The following is a 15,867-nucleotide window of genomic DNA, read 5'->3' on the forward strand; positions in this document are numbered from 1 at the left end:
TTAACCCAGAAATGTTAGTCTTAATTCTTCCCCAAGTCTACTGCCCCTGGACCTACAGAGAAAATTTAGGAACCAGTTGAACTTTTTGTAATAAATTTGATTGAAAACACTATAACTTTTTTTCTAATGACTATAAAACAAATTTTCTATTTCCTACTGCATTTTCGACAATCCACGTATTAAAAAAAAAAACTACCAGTCCCTTCTAAGTATGCAAATTTTCTGCAGATTTATAAATAAAAATCCACCAACCAAAATTAATTCAGCATTGCTCCATGCTAGGCAGTGTGGAGGATACAGAAGGGCTTAAATGCATGATCTGTGTCCTCAAAGGACTTCCAATAGGATTTATACATAAAATAACTAGAGGAAAATAAAAAAACAGTATCTACTAAAGAACTAAGTGGGGAAGTGTAGGGTAGAGATCTTATATTGAGAGAGGAATGCACCCTGAGATTGAATTGTCACAGACCTGGCCCATCTGCACCTTGCCTTCCTGTCTCATTTCTCTTTTGCTGTAAACAAACTTCTCCTTTCTAGCCATTTCTTCTGGAAAGTCAACACTTCCATCTGTTCTAGGACACCTATCCATTTCCATTTGAAGGAAGGCTTTGTTTTTATGGAAATCACCTCCATTTTAAACATCATCAAAGATTAATTTTCCTCTTGCCTGTAAGCTTGCTAACTTTGGTATATCCAACAAAGGAGATGATCATAACTGCATGTGCTTTTTGGCTTTTGCAGTATTTCTCCTTTCCCTTCTCTAGAGAAACATTTTTTAATATATAGACCAAATCCATTGTCTCTTTGACTTCATTATCAGTTTTTTTTTTTCTTGAACCCTGAATTTGTCTTTGCCACTTTATTACTAGTGCTATTTTCAAGTTATCCATTAACCATTCAACAACTGTTTAATAAATGTCTATTATATCACTGCATGTTCTAGGTACTGGAATAAACTTATGGGCAAGAAAGACATGGTCACTTCTGTTATAGAGACTAGTGAGGTACGTAAACAAGTAAGACATATTTAATTGCTAATTGATATGTGATAATTGCTATAAAGAATAAAATGTCAAATTGCCAGGGAAGCTTTGGTGGTCAGGGAAGGCTTCCTGGGAGAGGTGATGTGTACAATAAATGTTGCTGGATGGAAATATGTTAGATGAATGTAAAAGGAATAAAAGATGTTTCATGCAGAAGGAATCCAGGCTCTAAATTAGAAAGGGCATAATACATTCTAGGAAATAAAATTAAAATTATTTTAGTAATATTAGATGTGAAGTAGGAGGGAAGTGAGTTCAAGAGGAGTGGTGAGAGAATATACTCAAGTCTTAGGCAAGAGATTTATTCCGAAGGTAATAGGGAGTCACTGAGTGACTTTGTGCAGGTAATGGCACCATAAGATTTGTGTTTTTAAATGATGAGTTTGGCTGTGGTGTTGTGAATAGAGTGAGAAGTGAGGGACAAGAATGGAGGCAGAGAGGTGAAGAATAGACAAAAGATGATGGATGTTTGAATTAGCGACAAAGCAAAAGGGGAGGAGGAGGAGGAGAAAAAGAAAAAAGTCCAGCTTGGATCTGCAGTACATTGTATTGATCAATTCATTAATTCAACACACATTTATTATGGAGAATCTCTTTTGATGTGCCAGGCACATCCTAGATTAGATGCTGAAGAGGCAGTGGTGACTCTGACACTGACAAGCTGGTGAGAAGATAGATCTTAAGTAATTAACCAAAGAAATGTATCACTATATCCTGTTAAAAAGTGCTGTAAAATGAACAACATCTATAAAATCTTGCTACTCAAAGAACAGTCGGTGGACCAGCAGCACCAGCATCACCTGGGAGCTTGTTAGTAAAGCTCAGTATCTACCTAAGAACTACGAGATAGAATGTGCATTTTAACAAGATCCCTGGGGGGGGGTGGCGGGATTTACATGCATATTAAATTTGAGAAGCACTGCTCTAGAGAGTACAGGGCTGTGAGAGAAAACAACAGGTGGACTGGAACTCCTCTTGGGGGTTAGGGAAGGGTTCCCTGAAGAAATGGCCTCTGGTTGGCTAGAGAGGTAGGCAGGGTCTGGGTAGCACAAGACCTTGTAGGCTATTTTGAAAACGGTCATCTCTTCCTAATAGCAACTCAAAAATGTTTAAAGGTTAGGTTCATCAGCTCAAGCAGCCATAACAAAATACCACGTAGACTGGGTGGCTTAAACAACAGAAATTTATTTTCTCATGGCTCTAGAGGCTGGAAGTCTGAAATCACCATGCCAGCATGGTTGGGTTCTGGTGAGCGCCCTCTTCCTGGCTGCCTTCTTGCTGTGTCCTCACTTGGCTGAGAGGGAGCAAAAAGATCTCTCTCCCTGGTGTCTTTTCTTATAAGGACACTAATCCCATCATGTGGGCCCCACCCTCCTGACCTAATTACCTCCCAAAGGCCTCATCAGCAACTGCCGTCACATGGGGGCTTAGGGCTTCAACATATGAATTTGGTGGGACACAACTCAGTCCATAGCAAAATTATGTGGAGTATTCAAAATTCTGTTTTTGAATTATTATTCTGGCTGATGTGCAGAAAAGGGATTGGAAGGATCAAGAATATATGCAAGACACAAGCCAGGAGGCTATTTCAATAGTCATGGTGAATGACACTGAGAGCTTGGGCAAAGTTGCACTGGTGGAGATGGAGCAGAGTGAAACATTTCAAAATATTTAGGTGCTAAACTTGACAGGCTTTGATAATAGATTTCATATGGTGGTTGGGGAGAGGAGGGTCAAGAATGACTGCCAGATTCTTGGCTGGTGCAATTGGATGGATATGATATCAATTCTCGAGATAGGAGTCATGAAATCAGCAAGTTTGTGCGTGGCATCTTGCTAAATGCAATGAACAATATAGAAATTAAGATAAGAATAGCCATCATTTAGTGAGCATTTATCACGTGCCAGCCACTGTGTAGACACTTTACAAACATTACCTTCTTTAATATACTATGCAAGCCTAGCCTTCTGAGTTGGGAAGGTCAACTCATTGCTAAGGGTTTAATGGTCTGCTAAAATGAACAGTGCAGAATGCTTTTAAAGGAGAAGATCAGAGAAGACAATGTGAACAGGGAAGCCATCGCAGAAGAAAGAGGATGCAAGCTGAGGTTTAAAGGTTGGATGAGACTTTATTCAGTGAAGCTCTTGGGAGTCAGGTCTGAAGACGGGCTGTAGGAGCCAGGTCCCGGAGACTCAGGCATGGCTCCCTCACAAAGTTCACTTAGAAAAACAGAGTAGAAAAAGTTGAGTGGAAAGGGAGGGCCCAGATTATGAAGGGCCTGGAAAGTCGGTAGTTTGGATTTTAAGAGAGAAGAATTGAATATGAAAGGAACATGACAGTACATGACTTAGGAAAACCTGTCTGGCAACAGGGGAGCTTGAACATGGAGAGGCTTGAGTCCCAGAAGCCAGCTTATTAGCATTTGCATTAGCCAGGTAATAGGTCAGATTTGTGAACTAGCTAGAAGGAAAAAAATCAACCAGATTTAGTTTCACTGAATGAAAATAGAAGAATGGGCTTCCCTGGTGGCACAGTGGTTAAGAATCCGCCTGCCAATGCAGGGGACACAGGTTCGAGCCCTGGTCTGGGAAGATCCCACATGCCGCGGAGCAACTAAGCCCGTGCACCACAGCTACTGAGCCTGTGTGCCGCCACTACTGAAGCTTGCGCGCCTAGGGCCTGTGCTCCGCAACAAGAGAAGCCACCGCAAGGGGAAGACCGTGCATCTCAACGAAGAGTAGCCCCCACTCGCCACAACTAGAGAAAGCCCGTGCACAGCAATGAAGACCCAACACAGCCAAAAATAAATAAAATAAACAAATTTTTTTTTAAAAAAAGAAAACAGAAGAATGAGTCAAAGAAGACTAAAATTTCAGGATTGAAATCAAGGGAAAGGTAGTTTTAAAGTCATAATCAGAGGGGGATCAGGAAGAGGATATTCATAAACCTGTGATATCCCATTTACATGCAGTATAATATTAAGAATATTTAAAAATAATTGTTTACCTGTTTGACCACAGAGATCATTTAAATTTCCAGAAAAATTATAGTAGATGAAAGACTCTCAGTTAGGCATATCTTGGATTTACACTGGGATGAAAAAAAATTGTAAGTCTAAGATTCAAGGGGAATAAAGTATGGTATTCTATTAAAGAGAGAGCCTACAAATCATATGAAACATTGTGATTTTTAAATGCAATTGCCAAAATCAAAAGAAACCATTACATTCCACCCCAACTGTTACTTCATTACAGATGCATCAAACCATCGCTTATAAACAACAGTGCGTTGGGTTCAACCTTTCAGATGAATGGGCCACCTTGGTCCAGCCATGTAATCATAAAAAATTTTTTTTTTAATTCAAAATATTGTGTTTAGTGGAAGGAAAATGTATGCTTTTTTGTGTCTTTTCTAAATGCCACTTATACTTTTTCAAAACGGAGTACCGTTGACTGGGAAAGAAGTAAATAACCCTTATTAAGCTTTCCATTCCTCTTCTGCTTTATCTCAGGGAACTTCAGCACCTCCAGACCATCCTTTGTGGAGTTGCACCTGATGGCGCCCCTTGGGTCATGTGCCGTGTGTGCTCAGCAGCAAACATCCTCCTGTGCTGGTTGCTTCATTAATGACAATATGGACCAATGCACAGTATTTATCAAGTGGTACCCAAAGAACCTAAGGTTAGGTTAAGGCACACCTAATCCTCTCAGGGGAGCTTGCCAAGAGCACAAAGGGTAAAGTACAGATATCAATTTTATTGTTCAGAATTCCTTAATTGAAGTCCCGGGGAGTCTGAAAGCTTAAGAGGAAAGATATATGGGCTACAGTAATTAACCACTGCAGTAACAGATGTTATACAGGAAAACTGTGTGAGGGATATAAGCGTGTTTTGACTTTGACTCTGCACTCGGGCTAACACGTCCTTCCTCACTAATGGAAATCATATGCAAACGTTCTGTAAGGTATATTAATTTCCATGGCAGACATTGAATTGTTTTCCTTTTAAAAAAATATGTGCTTTGTCCAATGGGGTAACGACATCAGTTTCACGTACACCCTGGATTTTTTCCTAAATCTGCAGAGTTTTCTATTTTCCAGAGCATTGACAGTGCAGCCACAAGCTTTGGGCTGGCTGTCTTCAAGGGTGTTTTCTGGAGCTACCCCTCTCTCTGCTCTGCCAATTATGTGCCACTTTGTCTTGGTGCTCTGATTGCTTTCTTCTGAGAGGGAAATTCCTCTTTCATCAGTATGGATGCACTGTTTTCACACACCGCAAGTGCTGTGTTGCTGTGTCAGTCATCCTATTAGGGCCAGTTTCAGACGAGTAGGGCTGACGAACTTGCTGCGGATTGGCTGCGCACAGCTGGGAGGGCTTTGTCGGAAGGAAGGGCTGCAGCTTACAGCAACAGAGTTTAGACTGTCTTTGCTTCATCATCTGAAGGCAAAATTTTCCAGATACGGCAGACGGCTCTCAGAGTACAATAAACAGGGAATGAGAACTATTTACATGGAAATTTCTTCCTCATGATGCAGCGGAGAAGCCTCGGCCGCTTGATTTTGCCAGATGTTCCTGGGGTTACTGTAAAAGGAAAGGAGAGGCAGAGCTAAACAAGGTAGGGAAATCATCCCCCCCTTCTTTTTTTTTTTTTTTTTTTTTTTCCTGAATGTTTAAAGAGTTTGCTGCAGTATGCTGCATTCCGTGTATGTTGCTTAGGGAAGCCAGGGAAACCGGATTCCACTAGTTCAAATGTAATACTTGCAGGGGGGACCCTGGAGTTTTACGTAACATTTTGATTCGAGAAAGAGAAATGGCAAAGCGTGAATCTCTGCTGCCTGTTTGGGGTGAGGCAGAAAACGAGTTTTTACTCAAAGAATAGATCCATTGATTACTCAACAAAAACCATTTGAATTCTTGGGAGCATATGCTTATTTTCTTGTTCTAGAAAATGTTCACACTGTCGTAGTTAGCTCTCGAATAAATAAAGTTTACGTTGATCCTATTATTTGAAAACAGACTCGTAATTAAGAAAAAGAAAAAAAAACTTCACGGTAAATGATGATCGATTGGACGTCTAGCCAAAAAAAATACGTCTACTTATTGGAAATTAGGGACCTACCTAGCTCTACAATGCCACGGCTTTAACTGAGTTTCAAAAGCACATTTTTAACAAGCCAGCAAGAGGTAGCTTTCTGACAAGTTTTTGATACTGTAGTTCAATGTTTACATTTCTTTTTCTGGCATGTCTGAGCCTTTGTTTCCAGCTTAAAAGTGGAACCATTATATTCAAAAGTAAAGCTGGGTTAATAATGCTTACTGCAATTATCTGATCTTTATGCATTTTTAATGAGAACACACAGCCAGCAGAATAATTTAATGAGGGCAGGCTAGCTTTTAAAGCTGTGTTTTTACTGTGCCGAACCATATCAACTTTCTTGCCGAGAAGCAGCAGCGAGAAATGATGGAGAAGATTTATTTTTAACACACTTGGCCCAAGAGAAGGAAAGGATATATTTGTTAAAGAATTCTTTCTGCCCTTTTCCGTTTTAAATTTCTGCCAGGCATGAGGAAACTGTGCTTTTTTGTTAGGCCTCAGAAGCATATGTTTACAATAAATGTGTAACATTTTTAGAATAGTTAGTAAGCACTGAAGCAAAGAAAAAAAAAAAAATCGGACTTGCCTAACCATCACCACCGCGAATGTTATCCAAGAAACACCACTGGCCTTTGGAAAGACAAAGGTTAAGCGGAAAGATATTTGTTAATTGAGTAATATGTGCGTTTTGAGGATAATAAAGTAAAAAGATAAAGAGGTTCTTATAACCTGTACATGAGATGAAGTTTCTTCAGCTAGCTTGCCTGTTTTGTAAGAAGCCGTAGAAGTACTCATTTAAATAAGGGCAATGCCACGTAGATTCTTCCAGACCCACTGTTTTTACTTTCAAGGAGAAGTGCAGGACACTAGCCCAGAACTTCTGACGTCATCTCCCAACTATTTCTGCTGTGTGTTCTTTTCTCCAAGCTCGTGGAGAGGAATATTTTTTTTTACGTCCTGGCTAGGAACGTTCTAACTCTCGCTTGGCAGGTCTTGAGTTAGGTCTTCCTATTCCCTTCCTTTCTAAACCCTAAACCGACCTCCAGCAGAACTAGGGCATCTTCTCCTACCTGCTTCCTCACGTCGGGCAGGTCGGGGCGGTTTTTCTGCAGGACCCTGGCTGCGCCGACGGGAAGCCGCAGGGAGTGGAGCGTGGCTCTGCTTCTGGCCCCGCTTCCCCTCAGCGCAGCCCAGCTCTGCCCCCTGGGCGGACAGTCCCCGTGGCCCCATTCCCAGCTCCCCCAGAGCCACTTTTTAGGACCCAGGTTATGCCACCAAGTTCGCGGCTGGTCGTGATGGTGGGAACAGCCGCTCCGATAGAAAGAGCACCGTGTCCTCGTGCAGATGGGCCCAAGGAAGGGCAGTCAGTACCGCAGGCTGTTCATCCCCGTGTCACAAGCGGCAACCTTGGTCGTCGCGATCAGGGGATGGTAAGTTTTTAATAAGGAGCCTTTTCAGACAGAATTTCCTTTAGAACAGCTTGGAGTTCTCGGGGAGTTCCCACTTCTAGTCTGCATCCTCTTTAGGACGGCTTGCGTTGTGTAGCCTTGAGCAAGCGCCCATCTCAATTTTTCTCTCTCTTAATGCAGTTGAATAATACTTGCTACACCTTCCTTCATACTTCCAGCATTTTGAGAGATCTTGACCTTGCATCCCAAAAAAAAAAAAAAAAAGTTGTTTGTCTCTTGACACAGTGAGCTAGTTAAAGTACAAAGGGATAAAACCTCCCTATTAATGAAACTGGCAAATGCCTTAGGGTGTTAAGATATAGAGTCACATATACAGAACCCTTCAATCTACTTCATCGTCCTGTACATTTTCTAGGGATATTTATCCTTAGACCAACGCATACAACTCCCAAGGAAATCAGAGCATGGCTGTATGCATTTTCTCTGTTGATCTTGTGCAATATGCTAGAAACCGTGCAAACCAGACCCTTCAGACACAGGCCTCGCAGTGCCCAAAGCATTTAGTGCTATTTTTGCTTTGACTTTGGTATTCAATGTGTGCAAGTGGAGGGAATGAGAGAGAAAATGAGAGGAGAGGAGAAGAATACGCTTGTGAAATCTACTGGCTGTGTAGCGTTACTGGTTAACAGCCTGCCTTCTCCCTGCGAGTTGTTTTAATTTGCTGTTGCTATGGTAAAAACAAATCAATATCACATGGCTACCAGCCAGTCCCGCTCGCGGAGAGCCACGGAGATTCGAGATCAGATACTCACGCTTCCAAGCAGGGATTGGGAGAAGAGGATTTAGATATTGAGTTTGAGGGATTTCCTTATGGGAGACTGATAAGGCTCAGGCTCGCACGCGTTTTCTCTTGCTTTCTTCCTGCACTTTCCTACCCGTAACAAGAAAAGCTGGGTATTGTATGTCAAGGAGACGTCAATAAGAAAAGAAAAAAGGAAGGCCTACTGATCTGTTTACATTTTCCAAGATGACCAAACACATCATCAACATAGAAGGAGGCTGGCCACGTGGCAGGTGGCAAAGGATTCTGATTAACGAAGAGGTGGGACACCTGCAGGACGTGTTGGTTGTGAAAACATAGTTTGGGGTCTTGAGTAGCTCCAGGTACAGCTGCACAGGAGAGCTGGTAGGTCAGAAACAGTTGTGACTGCCGTGTCGGGCAGAGAAAGCTGGCATCCCTGGGGAGCAGGTGGGCAGGGGGGCGAGGGGCGTTATGGAAAGATAGGGAGGTGTGAGGCATCAGTGTCAGCCCGTAGCAAAGTCACGAGAAAGCTGTAGGTCCAAAGGCAGGCCAGGTGAGCACGGAAGCCCGGGGGGAGAGCAGCACAGGGGCAGGACACTTAGCTCCTCTCATCAAACCTGCCTGAGGCCCAGCCTGAAGGCCCAGCAAAGAAAGAGAGGAAGTGGCTGTGAAGAGAAGTAAAGATGTCATGTGCCCAGGCATACTTTCTGGAAGGAACCAGATGGGCACATATGTCCACTGCTGGTGGAGCAAGGAACTTGGTACTTCATGCTCTGCTTCATTTCAGAAGAATGATGCAGGAAGACTTAGCTGGGCTTTGTAAATTAGTTGCAATACTGTTTTTTTCCTCCAGATTTTTACTCAGCTCAGTTGTTTTTTTTTGTTTTTTTGTTTTGTTTTGTTTTGTTTAATGTGCACAAACTGTTAGTTGCAGCTGTGATAATATTCATAGTAAGGAGCTCAAGGTGGCGTCACGGCTGGCCTGCATCAGGCCATGCCTCCAGTTGCTCAGCCTTGTTGAGCTGAAGCTGGTCCCCGCTCTGTCGCTGAGAGTGAACACAGGTGTGAAAGGCAAGGCCATGGGGTTTCTTCTGAGATCCAGAGCCACGGTGCTGATGGATACGTTTTCGGCTGGCCTGCTCCCCTCAATATGGCAGAAACGCTTGGTAATAAAAGTGGACCCACGATTTACCTTAGTGCTCTGACAAAGATTGCATTGTCTCCGAGATCCTAGGTCGGTATATTCCATCAATCAGTCAACAAGTGTTTATTAAACACCTCTTGGCTCCCCTGGCTTTTGCCATTTGGTTAGAACAAGTCAATTACCTAATAGCTAACTCTGAGTATGTGCAAAATGTAGGACAGAAAGAAACAATGCAGAATTGTAAGTTTCAAAGACTTTACTAATAACTTTATTGGCTAACATTAATTTAACGTTGTTAACCGTCAGACATTAATTGTAGGTTTGAGACAGTTTTGGTGTTTGGGGGAGGTATAAGAGAAGGAGTTTTGAGTTTTAACTCTGTAATTTCTTCCCCTCTACTATATTTCTCAGCATAATACTGTTTAAATAACATATCATGATGTAAGATCAGCAACAGACATATGAGAATGCCGCCTCCACAGATCCAAAATATGAGGTATTGAGAGCATCCCCCCCGTCTCAGCAAGCTGAGAGAGAGCCCCGAAATGACTAGGGAATATGGGTGCATCGTCCAAAACAATCTGAGCCATCAATCAACAAAAGGAAATCCTAGACCCTCTCCCACACTTCTGAGCCTCGGGGTGGCTGAGATCTCACCGTCCCCATCGCAGCAAGGAAACCTGATTCCTGACCCTGGAGGGTTAAACTCCACCCCCCGCCCCCCACACACCTCTTTTTTAAAAGCACAGTTACTTTAAAAAAAAAAAATCTATTTCCCTTTTTAAACACAAAGTTTTCGTGTTGCTTTGTTTTTCACCCTAACATCAAAATTAATGTGTGTTCTCTGGGCACAGACAAGCCACAAGGGAAGGAGCCCAGTTTGGGAAGAGCTGGGAGAGGAGACTGAGGGTGTCAGGGAGCCTCAAGAATTCTTTCCAGCGATGGGTCCTGGCAGGCAGATGGGCAGGTGCTAAGGTCCAGGAGCATCGAGGCGAGCTGGTTGCCAGAGAAGAGCTTTTGGGGGGGGGGGGCGCGGTGAGCCATCTCAGAAGACAGCAGACGGAGGCAGGAGGCATGGAAGACGCCGCAGGTCCCTGGGCCTGAGCAGTTTGCAATCCACACTAGCTGGGGCAAGAGACACCCACAAACAAGATAAGAGCAGCTCAGCACACAAATGCCTTCAGAAGGATAATTAGCATATGTATAGTTCTGTACCCTCTCCAGAGGGCTTCCACAGACTTTATCTCAATTAACAGTTCAAACAGAGGGTTAAAAACTGGGAGCCTAAAATTAGAGTACGCCTGTGAGGATGTACTAGGTAAAGCTTCTGGCGGAGATGAGTTATAAACCGGATTTTTAAAACTTTTGTTCATTGATTTTTTTTTCAGTGTTGGATTTGCATTTAGAAAACCAGGAGACACGTATGCGTGTCACCTTCTCCCGTCCCCAGATGCTTTCTTGGACAACTACACTTACAAACTAGTACAGTAGGCAGTCCGGATGTGGCAGCAGAGCAGGAGAGTTTGGTTGGCTTCACTTGCCCAGCTCTGACTGCTCAGAAGTCATTAGGGGACAAAACCTACACTGGTTTCATGCCCCAACCCAGGCACACAGTAGCAGCGTGAGTCTGGCTACGACTGGCAAGGAGGTGCTTCTAGAACATAAAATTCGTAAATGGTTGTAAAAGGCTCACAGGTCAGGGAAAAACCATAGTCAGCAATGAACCCCAAATTCAAAGTAGTCCATTTGCCCATTAGAGCACCTCACTGAGTTCTCTTAAGCCTGTTAAAGGGGTCGGGGCAGAAATTAATATTTTAGTGGCATGTGTCATCAACTAGGTGCTTAACACACATATCTTGTGTATTTTGAACCTTAAAAGAACTTCTTGAAGTTAATGTTATCCCCGCAAAGTTAATGCTGGCCAACAGAAGTTCTGAAAGTTTCCAGAACACACCCGTGATCCCACAGCTGGTATTTGGCAGAGCCAGTATTTAAACTCAGGCCCGATCATACCTCCAAACCCTACAGGGAGGCAGCACCATGTTTTCAGCTGAGCAAATAAAATAGAGAAAATAAAAATAATTTATTTGCAGAAAGAAAGCTCAAGGTGAAGGTAGGAGGCCGATTATTTTAGAAATCCCAGATGTACCTTATATAGTTTACATTATGATACATAAATACTGGGTGTAATAACACTAATATCTTACTTCATATATCGTTTCTGGTTTTATGCTTATCGTCTCTTTTGATGGCCACAAAGTCCCCTATTTGTCCCCATCTGATAAATTAAATAAAAACCAAATCTGAGTGAGGTTAAGCAATGTGCTAAAAATCTCACTAGCCAAAAAGCGGAAAAGCTGGTCCTTAAAACTGTGGGAATCTGTGCCTATGATATTCAGTGAGATCAAATAGTCTTTCAATGAAATGTCACTGCAGCCTGACTTGGAGTTTTCTTGCAATGGATGTTGCATAGTGAACTAGAGCTCCACCCAAGCAATTTTGGGAAGACAGTATGTTTTTAATTAAGATATTGAATTATTTTTTAAAAATCTATCAATTTCGGGCATCCTAGATGCGAGCTTCACCTAATCAACTAAAAAGTATTGGTGAAGTATATATTATGTCAGTGATTTACTGCTTATAGTTTTCGATGCTCTGGGAGTTCAGGAAAGTGGAACTCCTTTTGGGTTGGGGTACTAGATAAGCCTTCGAAGAGGAAGAGATACTTCCTCTAGCTCTCTATGGATATACTTTCTCTAGATCAGTGTTTCTACAATGGGATGTTTACACCCCAAGCCTAGGGCAAGGTCATCATCTCCGTGAGGAAAGGAAATAGTCGAAATTACATCTTATATGTTATTTAACCCGTCCTTTTAAAATGTCACTTTTCACATGTTTGATAATGTATGTAGCATATTAGTAGTGTTATGCAAGTATAACATTTATAAATAAGTAACTAACCTTATAATGGTTGTTCCTGCACGAAAGTATTTTTCTGATGGGGATATATGATCTAAAAAGTTTGGAGAGGACACTAGTCACAAATAGAGGAAGGAAGATTATCTCTAGAAGGGAGGAACGGCGTGATGTAATGTAGGGGCCAGTGTGGAACTTTGAAGAATAGGGATTAAATGCTGGGAAATAAGCATTTTTTCAGCGTGGAAATAAGTTTAGACAGAGTGGGGGAGTGAGAATATGGGAGAACTAAAGAGCCATGTGGAAGAGCTTCATTTGTTACCTGCAGCATCATGTCTAATGCTTTACAAGGATTGAATTGAACTTGTGAGATCAGGTTAGAGGTTAGAAAATTTGTTAACAGGTGATGCCACTGGCCGGAAAACTTTTGCGATGTTTCAGGCATCGCGCGGGAAGGAGTTGGCTTAGAATGGCCGTGTGAGGATGGAGGAGAAAGGGCAAATCTAAAAGATGTCTTGAAGGAAAAATAATAGAGGCTAGTGAGAGCTCAGAAGAGCCAAAATGACACTGAAGTTTCTAGCAGGAGAAATATCTGTGGGACCCTAACAGAAAATGGGGGTAGATGGAAAAAGGGGCCCATCATGGGCATGGGGTCAGGGGAGGGAGGGGAGGATGAGTCTTGAGTTTTGAGTGCTGGTAATGGTGTTTTAGCTAACGATGGGTCATCGAAGTGGGTCATCCGTAGACATTTGACAACATGAAATGGAGAACAGCTTAGGCACCAGGCCGCAAATGCAAACTGAGACACACCGGTGTTGAAGCCATTGTTGAGGCCAGGAGTGCTCACTGCCTCCAAGAAGAAGGGAACATAAATGGAGACAGGGAGATGATCAAGGATGAGCCTTGGGGAAGACTGCCTGGGCCCAGAAGAGAGTAAGAGCTAGCAAAGAATCAGGAAAACACATACCCACAAAGGAGAAAAACTGTCAATCAAAAAATAAGTAACCGGGCTTCCCTGGTGGCGCAGTGGTTGCGAGTCCGCCTGCCGATGCAGGGGACGCGGGTTCGCGCCCCGGTCCGGGAGGATCCCACATGCCGCGGAGCGGCTGGGCCCGTGAGCCACGGCCGCTGAGCCTGCGCGTCCGGAGCCTGCGCTCCGCAGCGGGAGAGGCCACAGCAGTGAGAGGCCCGCGTACCGCAAAAAAAAAAAAAATAATAATAATAATAAGTAACCAAGACCGTTGCGCACCACACCACAGCCTCCATGGCTCCCGCGCTGCATTGTTCCGCCGGGGCTTACCCTCTCTGACACGCGTGCTCAGTCCGTGGTCCTCGTGGAGGCACATATCAGCTCGCTGCCATGGTGAGGGCCACAGAGTATCGGCGGATAAGGAGAACCTCCTGCCTGGGTCTTTCATGTAGATACAGATATAGATATTTGACTATTGAAAAAGTAAATCTTCACTAATAACCGAAAGAAAGCATTTAAAACCAACAATAATTGTTGATCCAGATGTATGCATCTGTAGCTCAGAATATACATTTTGAAGGTATAAGTGGTTAGGACAGTCATTCCAGAGGGATTGGAGATATTGCTGGACACTAGTCCACCTGTTGTCAAAGACCTAGGGTTCATTCATTGCTGGCTCTGGCAGGTCTCAGCTGAACCCAGCTGTAAGGCCTGCTTTGAAGGAAATGAGAAAGTACCCTCATGCCTGCAGCGAGGAAGCCAGAACAGCACTCCTCAAACTTTCGTGTGTACAGCAGACCCTTGGGGATCGGATGAAAACTGTAGCGTCTAATAAAATATTAGCTGTATATGTCCACTATTAAATAATCAGGTATATTAATTTAAAAGAACAAAAACAAACAAACAAAAAACCGTAGAGTCTTGATTCGGTAGATGTGGAGGGGGGTCCGAGATTCTGCATTCCTCCCGGACGGAGATGATGCTTGCTGCTTGCCCTGGAGGCTTTGCTGGCGTAAACGTAGACGGCGGTGGGTCTCCGGGTCTGAGATGATTTTAAAGGAGGCTCTGTGGGGCTGAGGGCCAGGACCTGCTTCCTCCATCCAGGAGGCCTTTCCAGGCTTCCCGGGCTCGAGAGTGGAGTAGAGGTTGAGCCGACTTATCCTGCGAGCCTGGCACCGAAGCTGCTGCGGTCGAGGCCACGAAGGTGGGCCTTCCAGCAGTTTCCAGCAGCTCCGTGGCCACAGCAGCAGGTCTGTGGATGGCGCCCCGTGCCCGCTATGGCCGTTTTCTCTGTGGACACAGACTCTCACCAATGCCCAAAAAGATTTGCTCACTGCCTCCAGGGAAGGCTAGTGTGTCTGTTTCCACGTCTGCTCGAGAGAGATTTTTTCCTACCAAATGTATGTGTTCAAAATCAGCCCTAGACTTTTCCCTCTAGACAGTGGTCGGAGCTGGAGCCTGCGAGTCTGACAGCCTCAGCGGGTTACTTTGGGGAGCTCTGACAAACCCAGCGTTTCCCTTAGGATACTGCCATTCTCCCCTCCTTCCCTCCAAAGAATAGGAAGAGTGTAGAGGAAGTGTTATGTGCAATCAAAACCACATTTGTTTAAACATGTTGGTTTTAAAGTCTCGTGCTATGAGTGAAGACGTTAAGAGAAACGACAGCTGGCTCAGGTGGTGGCTTCAGTGAAACCGTGGACAGTCTTAGATCTTGTTTCATGTCCGTCTGCCTTCCCTGCCCTCGAGATCCTCATTTTTCTGCATGTCCAGCATGTGGCCCCCTCTTTCCTAGCACCAGGAGTCCCCGCTAGCCGGATTTAGAGAAAGTGTTCCCTGCCCAGATGCCCTTTTAGCCCCCACACAGACGACCGGTATTTTTATGCATTTTTAATCTACCAATAACCTTTTAGGACTGAAAGGAAACAAGTATTTATTGAGTGTCTACTATACGCCAAGCCCTCTGCTGAGAGCTTTATGTACATCAACTCAGTTAAACCTTTCTACGAAGAAAATAAAGTCCCGGGAGGCTGAGTTCCTTGCCAAGGTCACACATGAACAAGTGACACAGAGCAGGGGGTGAAACTCCAGTTGGCAGGTCTCCGAACACCCAGACCTTTTCCAACGGTGCTTACTTGGGGGTAGCAACAAAAGGGGCTTGCTTCGGGAAAGCTTCTCTCTCATTTGCACGTACTGTTAGCAGAATTCACTAAACGGTTAGATAGAACACAAACAAGCAATTCCTGGCAGGCCGGGCAGGCATGAGCTCAGTTTTAGCCACGAGTTCCTGCTCACAAAGGGACCTGGGAAATCTCCAGGGACAGCTAGAGCATCGTCTTCATTATTTGTTGTGATTAGCGGGCCTTTTCCTTACTCCTGAATCTCCTTTGTGTCTGTGTGCGTGTGTCTGTGTGTGTGTCTGGGTGCGCAGGAAGATGCTTAAAGAAAGACCTCGTCCGAGGTGTCTTCTAGATACTTTCAATTGCTAA

The 15,867-nt window shown here is 43.8% G+C and overlaps 1 protein-coding gene across 7 annotated transcripts in view; it reads left to right on the forward strand.

Annotated features, from left to right (window-relative positions):
• Window positions 1–5,432: 5,432 nt before the first annotated feature.
• MBNL2 (muscleblind like splicing regulator 2) overlaps window positions 5,433–15,867 on the forward strand; it is a 156,191-nt gene continuing 145,756 nt past the window's right edge. For 3 of the 7 annotated variants that reach the window (XR_008619068.1, XM_007101399.4, XM_007101404.4), the window contains exon 1: window positions 5,436–5,660. The gene's annotated coding sequence lies outside the window, so the exon portion shown is untranslated. Of the gene's footprint in view, window positions 5,661–15,867 lie in introns of all 7 variants that reach the window. The other 4 variants (XM_007101402.4, XM_028497779.2, XM_028497777.2 and 1 more) reach the window with 3 other exon arrangements.

This window comes from Physeter macrocephalus, chromosome 13 (assembly GCF_002837175.3).
Source record: "Physeter macrocephalus isolate SW-GA chromosome 13, ASM283717v5, whole genome shotgun sequence".
In the NCBI taxonomy this organism is placed as follows: domain Eukaryota; kingdom Metazoa; phylum Chordata; class Mammalia; order Artiodactyla; family Physeteridae; genus Physeter; species Physeter macrocephalus.